This window comes from Arvicola amphibius, chromosome 6 (genome assembly GCF_903992535.2).
Source record: "Arvicola amphibius chromosome 6, mArvAmp1.2, whole genome shotgun sequence".
In the NCBI taxonomy this organism is placed as follows: Eukaryota; Metazoa; Chordata; class Mammalia; order Rodentia; family Cricetidae; genus Arvicola; species Arvicola amphibius.
Genome location: NC_052052.2, coordinates 96,565,978 through 96,587,583, shown reverse-complemented (window position 1 = coordinate 96,587,583; position 21,606 = coordinate 96,565,978). Strand labels below are relative to the sequence as shown.

General features: G+C 38.7%; 1 pseudogene; it reads left to right on the top strand.

Annotated features, from left to right (window-relative positions):
* The first annotated feature begins 11,772 nt into the window (after window positions 1-11,772).
* Window positions 11,773-12,341, top strand: LOC119816351 (annotated as a pseudogene).
* Window positions 12,342-21,606: the final 9,265 nt, after the last annotated feature.

Here is a 21,606-nt window from a genome sequence, read left to right as displayed (position 1 = left end):
TGATAGCAGAAATAAAGCCACACTGTTTTGAAATGGATGCTTACTGGGTGATGGTTTTAGTACAAACTCTGATGAGATTCATCTATGGAGCATTTAAATGGGGTTTTGTGAGCAGAGTGCTACAACTTGCTTAATGACAACATAGACCCTCTGTGTGCCTAAAAATGTACATGGTTCTCAGAGGCAGCAAATAGCTCCACCATACTGGACTGGCCAGAGCAAGCAGGCAGGCTGTATTTTCCCTAGCAATGCTGCCACTTAAGTTCATAAGAAGGATTAGCATTTTAAGAAGCACTTTTGGTCAGAAAAAGATTACAGATATGCAATAAAGACAAATACAGATGGAAGAGACCACTAAATGGATCACAGTGTGTTTAAAAAATTATGTAGGCTTGGGAGAGAGAAGAAAGAGAGTATAAAAGTTACGTAAATGGTTTACAAAGAAGTAAAACAAAGTCTTTAAAGAGACAGAGTACAGACAGGCATAGATTAAAGGAGTAAAGATAATAAAATAAACATTGAAAAGTAATAGAGTGAAAATAAATGAGTCACATAAAGATGGACTATATACAGAGAGTCTGAATTATGTATATTATTGTGTTTTCTTTAATTTTATTTGACTGTGAATGAGCTAAGTAGCCAACATATATACTTTAAAGGTATTTTGTCTTCAAAATATGGACCTAAGGATATGTTACTTTGGGAAAGAGGTTCTTCTTTTGTTTCCACAGATCATGAGAACCTGTGGAATTCTTCCAGACTAATGTGGTTTGATGGACCAAAATCCCCTGAAAGGCAGCCTTGAACATTCCTCAAAAAATTACTTCACTCAACAAAAGCAGGAAGAAGTTTGGAGAGAACGAATCCCAAATTCCCTAAATGATTGTTTATAAATGTTTGTTTACATTTAAAGGGGGGATATGCTATAGAGATAAATAACTTGCATTGGTATGGATCTTGGTTTATTGATACAAATTTTAAGTCAATTTTGTTATATGCATATTTCTGTTCTTGACTAAAGTTTTGTGTTTGTACAGCTCATTTAAAAATGTATAATTAAAAATATAGGTTAATAGATAAATTATCTATAATAGTCAAGCTTGTAGTCATGTTAGTTAGATTTTTCTAGATGTAGAGAGATATATTTCTGTTAGATAGACATTCTTCAAATCTTTGAGGCCTTTAGAATATGGCGTTTAAAATGTGTTAAGAGCTTAAAACTTTTCATGAAAATAAGACACATATGCTCCTGGCAGCTCCAATAACTTCAAGAAGAAGATGGGCATTGAAGAGTCTCATTATATAGTTTGCTAGCCATTTGCACAGGAGGCTGTTTTTACCTGGACTGCTTGATGGTGTGCTGTATGAACTGGACATTCAGGACCCACAGAGAAATGACTGCTGAACTTGCCTAAAGGTGAGATGATCCTTCGGGGTTCCTGCTTCATGAAAGAGTCTGCCAGATATTCTGCAGGATGCAGAAGAAGTGATTGACAAACTGCCAACATATAGGCAGAACTGTCTTTAAAATTTCCTGCGTCATGGGAAAGTCGGCTGGATACTATGGGCCTGTAGTGTGAAGGTAGATGCCCCAATGGTACAGAAGAACTTTGGGTTACTGTCCAGGCATCAAGATGTCTCTGTCAATTCTAGTGTTTTGGATGTTGCTTACAATGTACTTTCTGTTTACTTAGGTAATACTATATCCTTCTGGAGTCTTTGATGGAGTTCAAGAATATATAGTTATAGTTTTCCTTAGTTATGATAAAAGATAAAGAAGATATAAATATTGTAACTATTATTCTTACTTGATACCTGTTTTGTTATATGTAGTTTTACTATGTTAAAGATAAAACCTTCCTTTTATTTAAAAAGAAAAGGGGAGGTGATGTGGGATTCCCCTCTGTATTCTGTGAATAGCACCGGTTAATAAAGAAACTGTTTTAGGCCTATGATAGGATAGAGAAGAGATAGGCGGGGAAAACCAAACTGAATGATGAAAGAAGATAGCATTGAGAGAAGCCATGGAGCCACCACCAGAGACAGACATCCTGGAACCTTCTTGGTAGGCCACGAACCTCGTGGTAAAATATAAAATTATAGAAATAGGTTAATTCTAGATGTAAGAGCTAGCTAGCAATATGCTTAAGTGACTGGCCAAGCAATGATTCAAATAATACAGTTTCTGTGTGATTATTTTGGCAGTCTAGACAGCTCAGAAATGAAGAATCAGCCTCCTTCAATACAAACTAGTCCCTTGGAATGCAGGTGACAATTGTATGGCTGGAGCCGATTGTTGGGCCTCTGGTAACAACACCAGGATTTACTTTTACTGCTTGTACTGACTTTTCGGGAACCTGCTCTCTTTGGATGGATACCTTGCTCAGCCTAGCTATAGTAGAGTGGGCTTTGGACCTTCCCCAAAGCAAAGTGCCCCACCCTCTCTGAGGAGTGAATGGGGGGATGGGAGGAGGGGAGGGAGTGGGAACTGGGATTGGTATATAAAATGAAGAAAGATAGTTTGTTTTCTTTTAAAATAAAAGAAAAGAAATTATAAAAAAGAAAGAAAATGAGATTTAAAGATTACCCATTTTTTTTGGCTATTGTGAGATTCACATGAACAAATGCATGCAACAGAAGCCTGACCAAAGCATTAGCTCTGATTACATTTTAGGTAGTTCTATTTTTAAAGTGAAAATGACCTTTAATTATAAAAATGATTTATGACCATTGTTTTTTTTCTCATTTTTTTATTCAAGATTTCCATCTCCTCCCCTCCTCCTCCCCCTTCCCTCCCCTCCCTTCCACCCATACCCTCACTCCACCCCTCTCCAAAGACAAAGAGCCATCAGGGTTCCCTTCACTATGTTAAGTCCAAGGTCCTCCCAGCTCCCCCTAAGTCCAGGAAGGTGAGCAACCAAACTGACAAGGCTCACAGTGATGCCCTTCAGTGGAAGAATGGATGAAGAAAGTGTGGAATATATACATATTAGAGTACTACTCGGCGGTAAAAAACAATGACATCTTGAATTTTGCATGCAAATGGATGGAAATATGACCATTGTTTTAAGCATCAATATATACCTGAGTAAAAATATTATTTTTACGGGAAAGCAACCATGATCTGATCAAAAGGGTACCCACTATCTTTTAGACCTTACTATATATATACTTTCTTGTACACTAGCCATTGTGCAAATGTCTTTCCATATTGATTTTTGCCGATCTGTAGCAAAAGTCAACAAAAGTTTTTTTTTTCCTTGTAAAAATCTAGGCAGGATATATTTTCTTTGACCTTGTGAACAGCATGTAGTTTATATTGTATTCTTTTGTTATTATTGTTTTTAATACTTTAAATATGAGTGAAGACATTGCATATCTAGTTCGTTATTAGAAAGTAGCCTGCAGCCAATACTTGATCTCTATCTTGCAAAGTTTGTTTTGAGACTGAGTTTTATCATTTAGGTCAGGCTGAACTCATATTGTGTAGTCCAGGGTGAATCAACATCATAGTTCTCCTGCACGAACTTCCATGCCTGGCCGTGTTTTTTCTCAGTCACAACTCTTATAAATGCATTGTGCTCCTTAAATTTTTCACATGTATAACTATGTTAAGAAATCTAAGATGAAATTATTCCATATTTTTTTCAAGTATTTCCTTAGAGACATTTTTAGATGTAGAAGTGCTGTGCTTGGCTGCTTATTTTTCCATACAAACTGAAAATATCTTTTGAGCTAAATACAATATACTAATTCAGACGTGTGACTGTCATATAAATTACTAGCTGCTGCTCATGACCTCTAGCTGTTGGAGAATGCTTCTGGAACCCCTCAGCTCATGCTCAGTGAGGACAGTGGAAGATGGTACCATGCAACCACCTGTCTACTGCTTTCACATCATGCACTTCTGAGTTGTTTGAAACTCTTAAAACACTCGGTTCTAAATAGCTGCAGTTTTCATAAGCAAAAAATTTTTCCATTTAGTTCCAATTATATCAGAGGCTATGAAAGACTAGCTAAAGTCAGGCTCCTTCCTTCCTTAAGGACTAATATCCTTGCTGTGAACTATTATAAACATTTTTATCTCTCTCTCGGTCTGCAGTTGTGGGATCCCTATTATTCATTTGTTGTAACCTTATTTTCTCCTGGGCTATCTAACTTTGAACTGTGGAAACATTGTTCTAGAAGGTCTCAGGGGTTGGGGAGATGATTGGTAGAAAAAGTGCTTCCTCTGTAAGCTTGAAGACCTGAGTTTGATACCCAGCGCTCACATAAAAAGCTGCCAACTCTGCACACATCTGGTAATTTAGTGCTTGGGAAACGTAGATAAAGGCTACTTGAGTTTGCTGGCCAGTCACAGTCTAGCCAATCAATAGGTTCAGGTCCGTGAGGGATCCTGTCTCAAAAATAAGGTGGAAAACAATTAAGAAAGACAAACAATATAACCTCTGGTCTCCAAAACACTCCCACATATGTATATACAGCCTTCCTCACACACGCGCGCACACACACACACACACACACACACACACACACACACCTCAGTCACCTCTCAGTTCTAGTGGGACTAGACAGACATGAGGAGCATTGCAATGCACTCTGATAATGACCATGATCTTCACACAATGCAAGGAGTTGTGTAGCCACCATATTTAAACAAACATGAGCTTTAAGACTGAAAAAAAAAATCAGTATTTGTGTCTTTTCCTCAGGCTTTTACCTTCTGGGAGGTCTGAATTGATTGGAAGGCACCAATTACAGCTCTGCTACTTCCAAATGGATGCAAACCTAATTTTATAGATGGAAAGAAACCCTAGACTGATAGGGATTGACCAGGAAAATTAGAATGTATCCTGACCCTTTTCAAACAAACTCATGCCTATGGTGACATCAATCCTAAGCACCAGAGTATGAATTTTCTGCTAAAGAGTTAAACAAATGAGAGAGAAAAAGCAAATTGGAGTATTTTGTTGTGAAGGGAGGTATTTATGAATCTTATTCAGGAACATTTTCAAAGCATCCATACCTTTGAAAACCCTGATCCTTTTTGTTTAGTGTAGAGAATTCCTGGCATCAATAGCTGTCCACATTCTGTGTGCAGATTCCCATTTATGTCACTCATTATGGAGCTAAAACTTTCAAAAGTTTTTGAAAATCCTGCCCTGGGCGTATTGTTATAACTGAATACATCAGCTTTCATTTCACGGAGACAAAGGGAGGTCTGAACCAAAGCAGATGAGTTATGTAGGATCTTTGATGGTGATGAGGCCAGACTTCCTTCCTATGATTGATTTGTATTTTTGAGACTATATTTCATCACTGAAAAATACATTAGATGCCATATGTGTATCTCCTTAGGGCTAGAAATGATTATTAATACTCCGACCCTTTGTTGATACAATCATCATTTTATATGGAGGTTGACTTCAGATTTTTCTTTAAATTTTCTCAGATAATATAAATCTTTAAATCTTTATTTTAAATTTCAAATGCATTTATTCATACTTGATATAATAAAGGATCTTATAAGTCAAATGAGTCTTATTTATAATTCCAGCTTGGGGATTTATTTTTTATTATTTTTGATGTTTTTATTTATTCTTTGAGAATGTCATACATACATAAAATGCATTTCAGTAAAACCCCCTCACTCTCCACCTCAGCTCATCTCAAATGTCAGTCATGTCTCTCCTGAATTTTCACATTCTCTTTGGGGGATGTATTGGAAGATAAACACCAACTCACCATCTACCCTGTAATAGCACCTACAGATGTGACCATTGTAGCCAACACTGTTTATATTCTTTTTTTTTTTTTTTTTTTGTTTTGATTTTTCGAGACAGGGTTTCTCTGTAGCTTTGGTGCCTTTCCTGGAACTAGCTCTTGTAGACCTGGCTGGCCTCGAACTCACAGAGATCCACCTGCCTCTGCCTCCCGAGTGCTGGGATTAAAGGCGTGCGCCACCACCGCCCGGTTTATATTCTTTAACCCTTCAACAGAGTTGCATGAAAATTCTAAAAGCAGGTTACTGTAGTTTGTATCTGGATTGCCTCTTACCAACACCTGTATTAGAGGCGTGTTCCTCAGCTTGCTGGAGCTCTTAGGAGATGGCGGGGACTTTAACAGGTGGTGCCTAGTAGGTTTGTGGCCATTTGGAGTAGGCCTTTGAGGGAACTGGTGGGTTGTAATCTCTCGCTCTATTTCTGTTTGCTTTCTGGCTGCCATGCAGGAACCCAGCAGTTTCCTGTGCCATAAACTTCCCACGTGGCGTATTGCTCTTTCACAGGAAAGCAAAGAACCCATCAGTCAAGACTGGAACTTCAGAACTGGGAGCCAGAAGGAACCGTTTCACCTAATAAGGTGATTGTCCCGGGTGGGTAACGGAAAACCGGCTAACAGAAGATTAAGTCCATCAGCACACATTCAGGCTAGACAGGCATGCAGTTAGTGAGAATTTAGTACTTCCACTCATAAGGAACAACACCATTCACTGTGTGCCCAGCACTCTGCTGAGAGCTAGACGAACAGCAGAGGTTCAGCAATTGTCACATGGATGAATGCAGCTCTAGTCAAGGTGTGAATGTGCAATTTCAGCTCAAAAATGAGAGAAGACAGATACGATATTCTTGTAAATTATTGAGAATACATGAGTGAAGGTTTTGTAATTCTACTTTTGCTTTTCGGTAAGGTCTTTTTTCTTTTTTCGAAACTGTTCTTTATCTCACACTAAAGGTTGAGAATGGTATATTTAATGAGGAAATGAGTATAGCTTTTCAGTAACTCATCCATTGTGTGATGATTCAGTGAGCTTACACAGCTCTGTATCAAGTCTGTGTTATTTTTTCATGGTGACAGCGTTCATCAGTTTTTCTTTAGACTTTATGCACTGAGTAATGGATTCTTGTTGTCTATCACCACTGAAGTCACACTTCCCATTGAACATTCTGACTAAAAATTAGAACTTCAAGATGGCAGAAACGTTGGCATGTTTCAGTTACAAAGCCTAATTTAAATTTATTAAGCTATTTTCAGCTCCCTTAGTGGTCATTCTTTGCCCATCTCTTATCTAACTTCCTTATACCTATCAAGTGAAATCTTTGAAATCTATTAACTTAGCAAACAACTAATTTCTACTGACCCCAAAGATAAGAATATCATCAGGTAATGTCGAAGGCTTACAAGGACTTTTCCAAATCATTGTAACTTTGTGTGTCAGACGTTTCCACCAATGTATTTGAAAAGTGTCTGGATTACTGACCTTCTTTGTTCTGTTTTTAATAATAACTTCACAGAAGTGATACCTCACTAGAACATGGCATTTCAGGAAACCTAGTCTCTGATTCTGAGCCATAGTTACTCATATTTGGACCCAGGATAAACTGTCTCTTTTATTCCTTTGAAATGAGAGCTGCTCTGTCATGAACACCATGCTATATTGAATTAAAAGTTCCTCTATCAAATTAATTTGTCTATTACTTTCAAATTAAGACTCAGAGTTTTAGAATTTGGTCAGGATGTTGCCAGAATGTTTCTTGGATGGCACGAATGATTTCTAACTCAATTCACTGTAGAGTCCTTGACACTGTTTGAGTCATATTTATTTACTGTCCATATTTCTAACCACATTAGAAGCTTCCATAAGAATGACCAGTTAGGTTTCTTTCTAGTACTCTGAGTTCCCTGTAGGACAGCCTCAAATGCTTTACCATTTTTTCAGCAAACCAACTTTGAGACCTACAAACCATATTAAAATATTTAGCCACCACAGAGACACTGAACTGTGTCCAAATACCTAATATAAGAACAGAAAAGGAGTGGGCAGGGAAGATTGATTTGGTTTGGCTCAAGGTTACAAGGTAGAAGGAGTGGAGGTTCACATGTCTGATGCTCCTACCATTGCAGTGACAGGAGGTAGCTGCCAGAACCAGTGTACCACTAAGGTCCTTACTCCAGTGAACTATTTATTATGCTACAGGTCCTAAACCTCACAAAAATAACACTATCCACTGGAGACAGGCACCAAAAGCATGAGACTGCAAAATGCATTTCAGATTCAAACCATTGCAGCTGTGTGTCTACCCAGCAGCGGTCTAGCTGGGTCTTACAAGATGACCTTTTGTTTTGGGGAAACCTCTGTATCAATTTCCACAGTGGCTGGATGAGTTTAAGGAGTACAGAAGAGTTTATTTCTCTCCACATCCTTAACAACATTTGTTTTTTTCACTCCGGTTTGTTTGTTGAGGGTAGATATTCTAAGCTATGCGAGATGGGATTTCACACTTGATTTTGTTCACATTTCCCTTGTGTTTAAGGATATTTAGCATTTAAAATGTCTTCATGGTTCATTTTTACTTTTCTTCTTGCTCCTTAAGTGTGTTTTATGTCAATCATTTATGGCTGATTAACTAGAAAGGGGTGTGAAAGTTTGTACATGCCTTCATTCCTGGGCTCAGCTTGCATCTGCCTTGCTGTCGCTCTGGGAGAGAATCTTATCACGCTGTGTTCACTAGAAAGTATCCTCTTCTTCCCACTCTCCTTTCTTGCTTTTCCCTTGCCATACCTTTCTTTCTCTCATTCTTTTTTTTCTTGCTTTCTTTTCTACTGTCTTTTCTTGGTTCTTGTTTTCATTCTACATCATTATTTAATTTGTTATCGTTCAATTCTATTGAAACATAACACGTAATCCATCTTGTTTGCCACTGTCTTTGGCATTCAGCTAGAAGCTGGAACAGTTCTAGGCCTAGCACACATTCCAGTAGCACACATTCCACATCATCACTGATCTTTGTTGGTAGCTGAGTGGAACCTTTTTCTAGCGTCAAAAGAAAGGATAGCAAAATAGCTTTTGCATCACTGATATTAAAATTATAACAGTTTCTTTACTCATTCTCAACTTTAACTAAGTCCAGTTTGCAAGACAAGACCATCTTGAAGAAAATTAATCACCGTAAGTAGCCAGGAATCCTGAATTCTATATATTAAATTGTAATATTTTGGTAGTAAAAATAGTAAACTTTCCAGGAGCTCACTGGTTTTTCTTGTGAATTAATTAATCAGAAAGTAGAGTAAACAGAATTTAAGAATTAACAAAAGACATACATGATGATATGAGGACTGAGAAGATATGTCAGAGGGCAATGGTACTTGCCACACAAACATGAGGCTTGAATTTGAGCCCCCAGAGTCCACATAAAATCCAGGTGTAGCACCGTGTGTCCTGTGAAATGAGAGGCAGAGACAGGAACTCCCTAGAAGCTGTGGGTCAGCTTATGACAAACGTCATAAGCAACAGCCAATAACAAAAGAGAACATCTCAGATATGGTGGAAATGAGCACAACCCCCAAAACTGTCTTCAAATTCCACGCATGCACCATGGTATTCTTATACCTACATTCAGACACATAAATGTGCTCATATGCACACATGTGTACATGCACATCTTAGAGCACACACACACTATATATGTATATGCAGATACACATATATAGATATGAAGCAAAGGGATGGTTAGACACTGCAGTAACAAGAGACTGTATAGGTAAGAGACAGAGAGACAGGATGTAAGGGGAGAATGGAAAGAAAAGCACTTTCCAAATTCTAAACAAACCTGACATTGTGAAGCACAAGTCAATACTTGTTATTTTTGGGACAATGACAGAGATGGAAGGTTCTAGAGAGAGAAGAAAATCAGGTGAGCAACAAAACTTATAGACTGAACCAACATGTAAGTCAATTCAATATCCCTGTTCTTTTCTAATCAGTGATACATGGTATAATGGCATTAGTTTGTTCTTGGACCTCAACATTGTGGAGTTTTTCCATCCCAAACTGGCACAGGAGGTCCAGAACAGCCCATAACAAGCATTTCCTTTTCCTAACATTGCTTAGGCAGTTTGTTGTGCTCATCTCTCTTTTACTTCCTTTCAGAAAAAAAAGTTTGTAGTGTATGTAGGGGCCCAAACAGTCTGCCTATAGGCTCATAGGTATCTTGAAAGGAGGGACGCTAATATTTATTGACAATCTGACCTGTCTCATGATCTCTTCGTGTCTGTCTCTGTCTCATCTATGAACTGTTGAAGTTTGTGAAGGAAATGAATCTACAGATCCATAACTTCAGGATCCCCATGACTCAGGATAGCAACAGGATATTCAAGAGGAGTCCCAGTGCGAGTCCCTTATGGATGGTCCAGCAGAAGTCAGAGGTCTCTAGCAGACCAATGACTCACAGCAAGTGAAGATGGAAGGGCTAACGGATTAACAGTGCCACTCAATGGCCACACTACAGCGTCCATCTTGAGATTCTTCTCCCTTTTTGTTTTGGTTGTTAATTTTCTTTGTTGTTTTGTTTTTTGTTTTTGTTTATTTTGTTTGCTTGCTTTATTTGCTCTTTTATTGATTTTATTGAGCTATACACCTTTTCTGTTCCCCTCCCTACCCATCCTCTCCCTTTCAACCCACTCCCAAGGTCCCCATGCTTCCAGTTAACTCAGGAGATCTTGTCTTTTTCTACTTCCCATGTAGATTAGTTCCATGCATGTCTCTCTTAGGGTCCTCATTGTTGTCTAGATTCTCTGGGATTGTCATTTTTTAGGCAGGTTTTCTTTGCTTTATGTATAAAAACACTTATGAATTAGTACATGTGATAATTGTCTTTCTGGGTTTGTGTTACCTCACTCAATATGTTTTCTAGATCCATCCATTTGCCTGCAAATTTCATTTTGTGAAGGAGGTTGCAAGGATGGAGGGCAGGTTTGGGGAATAAGGGGATGGGTGCAATGCATGATGTGAAATCCTGCAAAATATCAATGAAAGTTAAAAAAAAAGACAGGAGAGTTGTTTAATTACTGCTAAATTCTTTCCCCGAGAGCTAATGGGGAAATAAGGGCGCTTAACCAGAAGGGTAAGGAAAAACTGAGTAAGCAATGTAAGCCACTAGAGTAGACCTGGATATGGGTGAACTAGATAAGGAAACTCAGTAGTTACTGATGAGGAGCTCAGGAGACATTTATTTTTTTAATATTTTTGATTTTATGTATATTTGTATTTCACTTGCATGTATGCATGTGCATCACATGTTTGCAGTTTTCATAGAGGCCCGAAGCGGGCACTGGAACCCTCAGAACTGGAGTTACAGACCTAGGTGAACTGCTATGAGAGTGCTAGAAATCAAACCCAGGTCCTCTGCAAGAGCAATAATTGCTCTTAACTACTAAGCCATGTTTTCTGCTCCTCTAGAGACAGTAAATGTCTAAGCAAGACAGACCTGCTGTGCTAAGTTAAGGGCCCCATCCAAAAATGCTTTATATCCTGAAACTTAGGGAGAGAAACAAAAACAAAGTAGATGCATGAGAGCCTTGCTCTGCAGAATGCTTGGAAGCACCTGAGCTCAAACATCATGAGATGCTGTAAAGAAGTGTAGAAAGGGTCAAACTCTGACACTGTGTGTGTGTGTGTGTGTGTGTGCGCGCGCGTGTGCGTATGTGTGTATGTGTGTGTGTGTCCTGGCGTAGGATGCTTTAGGATACTGAATGGGACATGGGATGGGCTTAATGTCTGTCCTTGGTGACTGCTCTGACTGTTGCTTTCCAAAGGTGACTACCTGTTTTCTAAGTACCAGGGTCTATGGCTCCCACACAATTAATGTGGTTTTCAGGTTATGCTTCAAATATGTGTAACTCAAGTTCATCTTGCCTCCAGAGGTATAATGACAGTCAAAATGAGTTTGGGCCCATTACTGGCCATAAAAGGTCCTACAGAGCTGAGCAGCCAAGATGTGTGACTTCATCGAGGGCAAGACTGCAGAATTCAAGGAGGCTTTCCAGTTATTTGACCAAACAGGTGATGGCAAAATCCTGTACAGCCAATGTGGGGACGTGATGAGGGCCTTGGGCCAGAACCCTACCAACAAGGTGCTCAAGGTCCTGGGAACCCCAAGAGGGATGAGATGAGTGTGAAGGTGATGGACTTTGAGCACTTCCTGCCCATGCTGCAGACTGTGGCCAAGAACAAGGACCAGGGAACTTATGAGGACTATGTTGAAGGCCTTCGTGTGTTTGACAAGGAAGGGAATGGTACCGTCATAGGTGCTGAAATCTGACATGTCCTCATCACACTGGGAAAGAAAATGACAGAGGCGGAAGTGGAGATGGTGGTGGCAGGTCATGAGGACAGCAACGGTTGTATCAACTACGCAGAGCTTGTCTGGATGGTGCTGAGGACATTTCCAGATCCTGAGCCTGTGCCTTGCCCAGTGTGGGATCTCTCTGTGGCCCCTTCTAGGCTCCCTTGTCACAGCACCTTGCCATCTGGTCTCTTCTGGATGTCTGTCTTCACCAAATAAAATTTTCTCTTTTTGTCCTAAAAGAAAAAAAAAAATGAATTCAGGCTTCGAATGTGTGAAAGCAGTCAAATACCCAGATGAGAACCAAAATTATTTATTCATAGTTTTGAAATGAGTCGGTTACCACACTTAAACAAAGACTCAAAGGAAGAGTGAAGGTGAGAAAGCTCTAGTTTGGAAGAAAGGAAGGCTTCACACGAGCTCTGAATAGACACAAGGAAGTCTGAGATGGACTAGGTAAGAAAACATGGGCCATTCTGCATCATTGGTTTGGGGAACATATTTGATTTTCTCTGGATGAGCCTCAGGTTGATACAGGAGCATTTCCTGAGTGTTCTGTGCCTGTTGCCCTGCTGATTGCCACTTGTCTTTGTCTTTCTAGATTGGTTGCTGGGTCACTGTTGGGTCTTTTTCCATGTGTTAGCTCTGTCCATTCAACCTCTCATGGGAGCAACATCAGCAAGTTCCTCTGGGGCATGACGCTACTGCACAGGTCACTCTTGGTTTTGTTTTGTGCTACTATTCCCTCTACCCTCCTTTCTCTTATATAGAGTTATTTTTATTTTGAGAATTTTATAGATGAGCACTGCATTTCCATCATTTCTATGATATCCCCAACTCCTCCTGTGTCTCCCTGATTCACTCTCAACTTCAGGACTTCTTCTTTATTGTTACACCCAAATATGTATACATACGTGCATTCATACATACATGCGTGTGTATAAACACAACCTGCTGAATCCACTTAGTGTTGTTCATATGTATATACATTTAGGAATGATCACTTGGGATTGAATAACTTAACAGGGACTCATCCCTGAGGAAGCATTAATGGCCTTTTGGCAGCCATTGTCTTATTGTGAAGAGATAAAGAACAGGAAAGAGCTTGGAAGGGAGTTTCCTTTAGAAAAGATTCGTTGTCCCATGCTGTAAGATGCTCAGAGACCTTTCCTTCACAAACCTATGGGTGTCTGCCTGTCTTAGGAGTTGTGCCCACTTCTGCTTTGTGCTGTCAGGTGGTTAGTGGGAAATCAGCATAAATTGACTGTAGATATGTTGGGCCTGACCATGGAAGAATGTGATTAATATGACAGAAATTGTAAAAATTGGCCAGTATGTACTATCTAGAGCTTAAAGAGATTCTGGATCTGGAACTTAAAGGTAATAAATGCCATGTATACCCAAATCCACTAACTTCAGAGAAGTCTCTTGGTACCTAGGATTTAAAGCTCTATGACAGAATAAGCAACACCAATTATAAAGAAATGCTTGAGGTTCCCTGGCAAGGGGAGATACGGAGTGATGTAGAAAAATCTAGAGGATACACCTTTGCTAAAAGCACAGAGATAGTGCCTGAGGATAGGACATCAGCATTGCTATGTTCAGTTTTGACCATTGTAGGCTGGAGGTATTGTCACAGGGCTAGGCTCTCTATTAATGACGAGGACAACAGGACTCTCCAGGAATAGAGGTTGGGTGACAGATTCTACTGCTCAGAAGCCAAAAGGCAGCAAACGCCTTCAATGACTCTGAATAGCTGCCAAGAGGGACTTATGTGACATTGATACAGCAAATTACAGCAGCAGCAACAACAACAACAAAACAGGTGCACACAAACAACACACAAAACACATGAAAGATTGGGATTGAGGACATAGGCCTTGTTGGATGGGGTGAGTGCCATTTTTAAAGAAAGAAAGTGACACATTCAAGCTGCTAAATTCCTGTGCTGAGGCACGCATGGTCAAGGGACCAGCAAATTTTATGACTCCTTAAAATAGCTGAATTTTACTTGTAGATTGAGTCTGCTTTTGCAAGTTGTTGATTTTTAAAAATAGCTTGAATTTAAAGACTCATTAAAACTCTGTGCAGAAGTTAGAGAATTGCTTATGAAAGTGTGAGAGCCTAAGATCTGAATAACTGGAGTTTGGGAGGTGGAGGGCATAAGGCATTTCTGACTTCCAAAAACCCTCCTGATCTTTCGTTGTGAAGACAGCAGCCCTTTCTTGCTTCGGTTTGCTATAATCTCCCTGATGACCCAGCTTTTCTCAGGTCTCACTCCATCAACCTTATTACTCCAGAGCAGGCACAACTGTGAAGAGCAGACTGATAAAGCTAAGAAGATGTCAGCATTTGCCAAATCCTATCAACTAAAAATGGGGAATGTGTATATAGGGATGACTAATTTGGTTCAGGTAGTGGGAAAACAATTCTGGATTTATGGAAATATTTTAGTTTTGTCTATGTAGAATTGTTAAGCCCACTTAGTTGAGTCTTAGACTCTATGGAGCCTGGTATTTAGGGTATTTGAGATGCCTATAATGAAGAGGTAGTAACTTAAGACATAGTAAATAGGTCTATCAAATAGGAGGCCTAGTAGTTATTATCAAGTAGTGACCATGGAATTATTGCTATTGTTTGCTTCCTTGAACCCTATGTGCTATATAATGAGATGGCCTAAAAGAGCCTGTTTGCTAAACATCTACAAATTCCCACAAAAAAACCTTCAAAATTGTTACAAAATGCTCTTGTGGATGGTCTATTTGAACTTCTTATGAAATAGAGATATTATCTCAAAATGATACTGATGTGGTAACAAAATGATTGCAGGCAAAGTTAATATTGTTGCTATAATATAATATTCAACCAAGTCAGATATATAAAAGATCTGAGTAGTGGCTAATGAACCTTGAAGTGCACAACACTAAAATGGGTGGGTCACTCTTTAAGTACACTGTACTTTGATACAGAAACATCAAGTGATTTGCCTGGGTGAATATCTGTGTCTTTTGAATGGAGAGGTTTATTGAGATATAGGAAATACTCAGCAGTTTCTTAAATCATTAAGCCGGTTCTAAATTAATATTAAAACCATTCACATCTAGAAGAACAACATTGCTCATTGAGCAGTGATTGGAGGTGAGAACAATGGTTGATAAGTGGACTTCAGGACCAAGTCTACTTCCCAGTGAGTTCAGTATTTCTGTAAAGCCTTCACTTGGTTACTTTTCCACATTGATAAGTGGGTAGTTGGCACAGATTTATTGTGCAACTGGAAGTATCATCACAGCAATTAATTAATATACAAATGTAATGGATAAGCTCAATTTATTCCATGAGATCTGCAAGACCGTCTTGATCTAATGAATTTTTAGGAAAAAGGACTATGTGTTTGTATTGTCCCAGACTCATGCAATGCAGCCTAATCCTAATGTGATGGTATTTGGAGGCTGAGAACTTGGGAGGAAATTAGCTCAGGATAAGATTAATGCTATTAAAATGGGATATGATTTGTTTCTACCACTGTTTTTCCTTCTTAAATCAGGAAGGACACTTGAATCATCATAAGGGACCATTGCTTGTAGGATAGTAAAATCATCTCTAAATCATGAAATGGATCCTTAGCAGATTCATCAGCACCTTGGCCTTGGACTTCTCATCCTCTAGAATTATGAGAATAATGGAGGTGGTTATTGGTTATAGCACTGCAAACTGACTAATAGAGGAGTTATAGAACACAGCATATCATTGCGTGCAACGTTAAGCTTTGTTATTATAAAACAATGCAGAGTAAGATTAGAGAAAAGAAAAGGAACATGAGGCAAAATTAGGGGAAACCAGAAGCAAGTTTGTAGAGTGCTTTCCAATTGGAGTCACACGGGGCAGCCTCAATTTACACAGTAGGGAGTTATGGCGATACATGTGAAATGTCACAAGCAACAATACTCCTTAGAAACCCCATGCCCATTGTATCAGTAGGGCTTATTCATGTAGTCAGATTCTATTTGGCATCCCCCAAAAGTCCAGCCTCCCATAAGGAAAGCAAGCATTTGGCATAATCCATGTTGCTTACACTAAGACTTTAGGAACAGTGATTTTTTTTCCTCATTTATTACAGAACAGTAAGCAACCTTTTGAAATGTTAAGACTCCAGATGCTAGCCAAGAGGTAACACCATAAACAAGTTTTCTAAGAGGCATCCTCAGACCTGCTGTGTATGCACTCTTTCCTGTGCACATAGGCATCAACAAGGGAAGGTGCACTCCCAGAGCTGGGGAGAAATGAGTACTACCATGGGCACTCATCCTCGTCCCTGCTAATTTAACCTGCCTTTTGTCCTTTGAAGAAGATGGATGAGCCTCAGAAAATAATGGAGAGTTATTGAAAATATAATCAGATTGAGACTCTTGTAACAGCTGCGCCTCCAGATGCAGGTTTTGTACCAAAACAAATCATCAAGATTTTGTACAAATATCAGCATGGAAAAATGTATTGCTTTCTTTACCCCATCAAGCAAGCAACTATAGAAATATTTGGGTTTCAATTAAGAAGACAACAATCCTTCAATTTCTCTCTCTCTCTTTGTGTGTGTGTTTGTATGTCTATATATGTGTTGTGTGTGTCTGCAAGTGTTCATATATGTGTATTCATGTACATGTGTGAATGTGTCTGTATATATACATGGGTATGTGGAGGTCAAAAGTGGATATCAGGAACTTTCCTCAAAAGCTCTTTGCTTTACTTTTTGAGACATGGATCTTGCTGTCTCTGTTTCTTTTGTGCTGGGATTACAGGAGAATTACAGCACACTTGACTTTTATATGAGGGCTAGCATTTTAAGGTTCTCAAGCTTTTGCAGCAAAGATTTTACTAAGTAAATCATCTCTCTAGCTATAATTCTTACTTAAAGGCACAATCACTCCAATTGTAATTTGCAGGAATTCAGTGGTCTCATTATTGGACAAGGCACTCTGTGCACCCATGACAAACATGATATTGTTCTAGCAGAATCTGGGCACCATGAACTAGCAGATTGACTAGAGCCTTTGGTGAAGTCTACATGTGCAAAAATTGAGTGAGAAAACATACACACACTTCTGACATTTTCACAAAGTTATGGAGAATTGAGCTAAGTTAAACCAGAAAACTATTTGTGCCATCTGTAGATCATATCTCTGAGGAAGAGGTAGAAAACTCAGTTGGGTCCTTTGAAGTTTTAGAAAAAGATGTGGACAAGGGGAAGTGCAGCAGTGCGTGGTAACTAAATGAGGCGATGTTCTTGAGTATAAAACTACAACATAAACATCGGTGGAAGATTAATTGATCCACCTTGCAAAACTATCTCTAATGTAAGACATTTCCAGACTCCATTCTTTCAGATCAAAGCTGGTAAACATTGCCTTTATTCTTGGGAAATGGCTACTAGGGACAGACAGAGACTAAATTCCTGGGAGACACCAATGACTCTGCTACTGGAGCTGCTTAAAGTAAGTAGGAAGCAATATCATCCCCCTCATCATGCAAGAGTGCAAGCATCCTTTCAGCTAAGAGAGCAGAGTGCACTAGACTTAAAGAGGTCTCCACATCTCAAGTAGATCACAGAAGCAGATTGTTCAAACTCAAATACATCTGTTGAAACCTGTATGACTAATTCATACTTTCTTCCTGTTTTTCAAAATTTCCACTTTCAAATATGTAGACGTATCGGCGGGGCTGTGTCCCGCCACCCAGCTAACTTTACACCCGAAATAATTACACAGAAACTGTATTCTTTTAAACACTGCTTGGCCCATTAGTTTCAGTCTCTTATTGGCTAATTCTCACATCTTCCTTTAACCCATATTTAGTAATCTGTGTAGCACCACGAGGTGGTCCCTTACCAGGAGAGATCTTAACCTGTGTCCATCTCGGAGAGGAGAAGCATGGTGACTCACTATGGTGACTGCCTGAAGAGTCTGCTCGACTCTGCTTCCTTTCTCCCACAATTCTGTTCGCTCTACTCCGCCTACCTAATTTTCTGTCCTCTTAAAGGACCAAGGCAGTTTCTTTATTAATCAATGAAAGTAACACATAGACACTCCTCCATCACAAATATCTTGTTTTTGCTTCTCACCAAATGGCATTGCTACCGGTAGTCATCTGTGATACACTGAAGTTTCAAAATAAATGGAAGCTAGTTTGATGACCTAACATTTTATTTCTATGTATTCTCCTAGGGGTTATAATTTTAAATGTATTCATTATTTTGAAGTCGTTGGGAATAAAGTCTGAAGTTGTTAATTCATTCTTTGAGATTTTCATACATGCATGCAATGTATTTTGATCACATAGGTTCTGCATTTCTCCGGTAACTATTCTTAGACACACTCTCACAGTATCTCCCTCCCAATTCCATGGTTTTTTTCATAACCCAATGAAACCAATCAGTGCTATCTTCATAAGGTGTAGGGCCATCGACGAGCCTAGCCAACATAACTGGAACAAACTCCCCACCTTACCCAGGTAGCCTTCAGCTGCCAAAGCGCCTGAGTTGTCAGGGCTGAGGGAGAATGTTTTGAGTGACTCCTGATCCCTTGACTGGCTTGATCTTTTGTAAGTCTTGTGTAGCCAGCACATCTGATTAATTCTCCTCATTGTCTCACTTTTGTGAATTTCTTTTAGTCACACGTTAAATCTTGTTAGCCTGTGTTTTAGTTACTTAAACTATATAATTTCACATTTCTCATTCAAGTCTGTGTTGTATTTTGTATCATTTATCCATAGCTATCTTCATTTCACTAAATTTGTGTCCAGATTTTTATGCTCTGCTTATGTCATCTGCTTTGTTTTTCTTTGCAATAATTATATTTTAATGAATATTCACAAAGTCCGGTTTAATTTTCAGCTATCCTCTTGTTTGTTGTGCATATTTTCAGTATTTATTTAATCTTCCAATTATTTTATAGGTAGTTGCTTTATTTTCTTTATCATGCAGGGTCTACATATTAAACACAGCCAGCTTGTTGATTTTGTTTTTTTCTGACATCAACTTGCTTTGCCCAAAGCAGACAATGTCTCATGGGAAGCTTGTATTTGAATGGTCATAATCTCTGGAAATCTTGAACTGGATTTTTAAGCAGACCAGGAATTTTTCTCTAGCAAATTCCCTTTCTTCCTTTGTGAAGACTATCAATACTAACTTTTAGTCTTCTCAGATTGAAATCCTTTTATTACACGGTCTGTTTCATTGTTTAACATTAAGGGTCTGTTTCTTTTTTTGTAATACAATGTTACTTTGGTCTTTGATTCTATTTAACCTCATCATACTTTCTTTCAATGGCTATTTTAGCATTAATTGTGGAGTTTCCTATAAGTATTGTTTTAATAATAAACTAGTTCATTAACTCTATATTTAGCACTCTTTTTGTTCTTAACATCCGCTTTTCAATTTTCAAGTTTAGCACTTAGATCTGAATTTAAAATTTATATTCTATATCTTAAATGTCATCATAGGACCTTCATCCAGCCACTGATGGAAACTGCAGGCAGAGACCAGCAGCGGACACTGAGCTGAACTTCCAAAGTCCAGTTGAAGAGTAGGCGGAGTGACAGTATGAGCAAAGAGGTCAAGACCATGATGGGGACACCCACAGAGTAGTTTAGCTCCACTGATGGGAACTCACCCACTCCAGCCGGACAGGGAAAAAAACAGCACAGGACCAAACCAGGCCCTCTGAATGTGGTTGAAAGTTGCATGGCTGTGGCAGTCTGAGGGGCCCACTGGCAGCAACACCAGGATTTATCCCTACTGTTTTTACTGGCTTTTGGGGAACCCATTCTCTTTGGATGGATACCTTGCTCAGCCTAGATATAGGAGGGAGGGCCTTGGACCTTCTCCAAAACAATGTGCCTTACCCTCTCTGAGGAGTGGATGGGGGATGAGGTAAGAGGGTAGAGGGAAGGAGTAGAAGGAGGCAAGGGAGTGGGAACGGGGATTGGTATGTAAAATGAAAATAGATAGTTTGTTTTTTAAAAAATAAACTAAAACAAATTATATATAAAAATAAACTGGTGTATGTGAAAGAAGCTTCATTACCTTAACTGATTAAATTAGGACAAAACCAATGCACATAGTAAATCAATAAATTAAAATTTATAATTCTAATTTTAAATAAATTAAAATTTATATTCTATTTTACCTCAGAGAGAACTTTTTGCGTAATTTTAGAGCTGGCTTATTTTTTCTAGTATTTTAGTATTGGTGTATGTGTTTGTACTGAGGGGCGTGGGTGTAGGTACCTGTGTGCTCGCATGAAAGACTGCACATGGTATGCCATGAGTGTGGATTTCAGAGAACAAGTTTGGGAGTTGGTTCTCTGCTTCCCCGTTGGGTTCCAGGGATAAAATTCAGGTAGTGTTAGGCTTCTGCAGTCGACACTCATGCCGAACCGTCTAGATAGAGCACAGAGTAGCTTTATGACAAGATACAATTGATCATTTTTAAAACCAAAAGTAGAAGCAGTATGTGTAGATTTTTGTAAATATCTGTACATACCTTTCTACAACTAGTAAAATTTCTTTAAGTCAGATTATATATATATTCTTTAAGTCATTGAATTAAACTGCATCATACCTATCTACCATATCTTTTTTTTCTGTCTAGTTCCAATTGTTAGTAAAGAATAGGTAGGTGCTTTTGTTTTTATAAAAGTGAAAATAATAATTTATGTAAGATGTTTATTGAATATTTCACTCCTGACATCTTTCCTAGGACTTCATAATAAATGATGAGATCATTAGTAATAAACTTCAACACATTCACATTGGCCTCAATAAATGTTTTTACTTAGAGTTAAGGTCTAGGATCCCTTTTTAATTGCTATGTGATCCTGGACAGATGCCTACTATATCTGAGCTGCAGTTTTTAAAGGTAACATAGAAAATAATATAAGCGAGATGCTTTGATGTGATCAGAGGATAGAAAAAACCTCTAGTGAGGGTCAGAACTCTGGGCTCCAGTGAGCCCATCCCCCACCTTCTCCATATCCTGGATAGAAACAACCTGTGCCATGTCTGTGTTCTGTGATTTCTCACCCCCTCTGCCACTTTCAGAGGAAATGTGACAAAGTTTAATCTGTTGAAATTAGTTTTACCTTTTAGGAACAAAAGATAATTTGTCTCATCAGATGTCAACCTATGGAGCTACAAGCATTTGCTTTGGTTTTCATCATCCAAGTTCATTTTCTTCTAAATTATTAACGGCACTTCAAACAACATGGGATGCCGTCAATTTTAGTAGGGTAGCAATAGCTAATAAAGCAGTCTACCATCTGAAACCAGGTAAGAAACAACTGTAATAGTGATAACATTTGCAACTGTTTTCAATCAAAATGAAATATTGGTTAATATTTTAAAATATTATGAGACCTGAATTTAGGATCAGGATATAAAATTGAAATACTCCTCTCTTTTCATGCCATTTCATGCTGCTTTGGGCTTTCTTCTC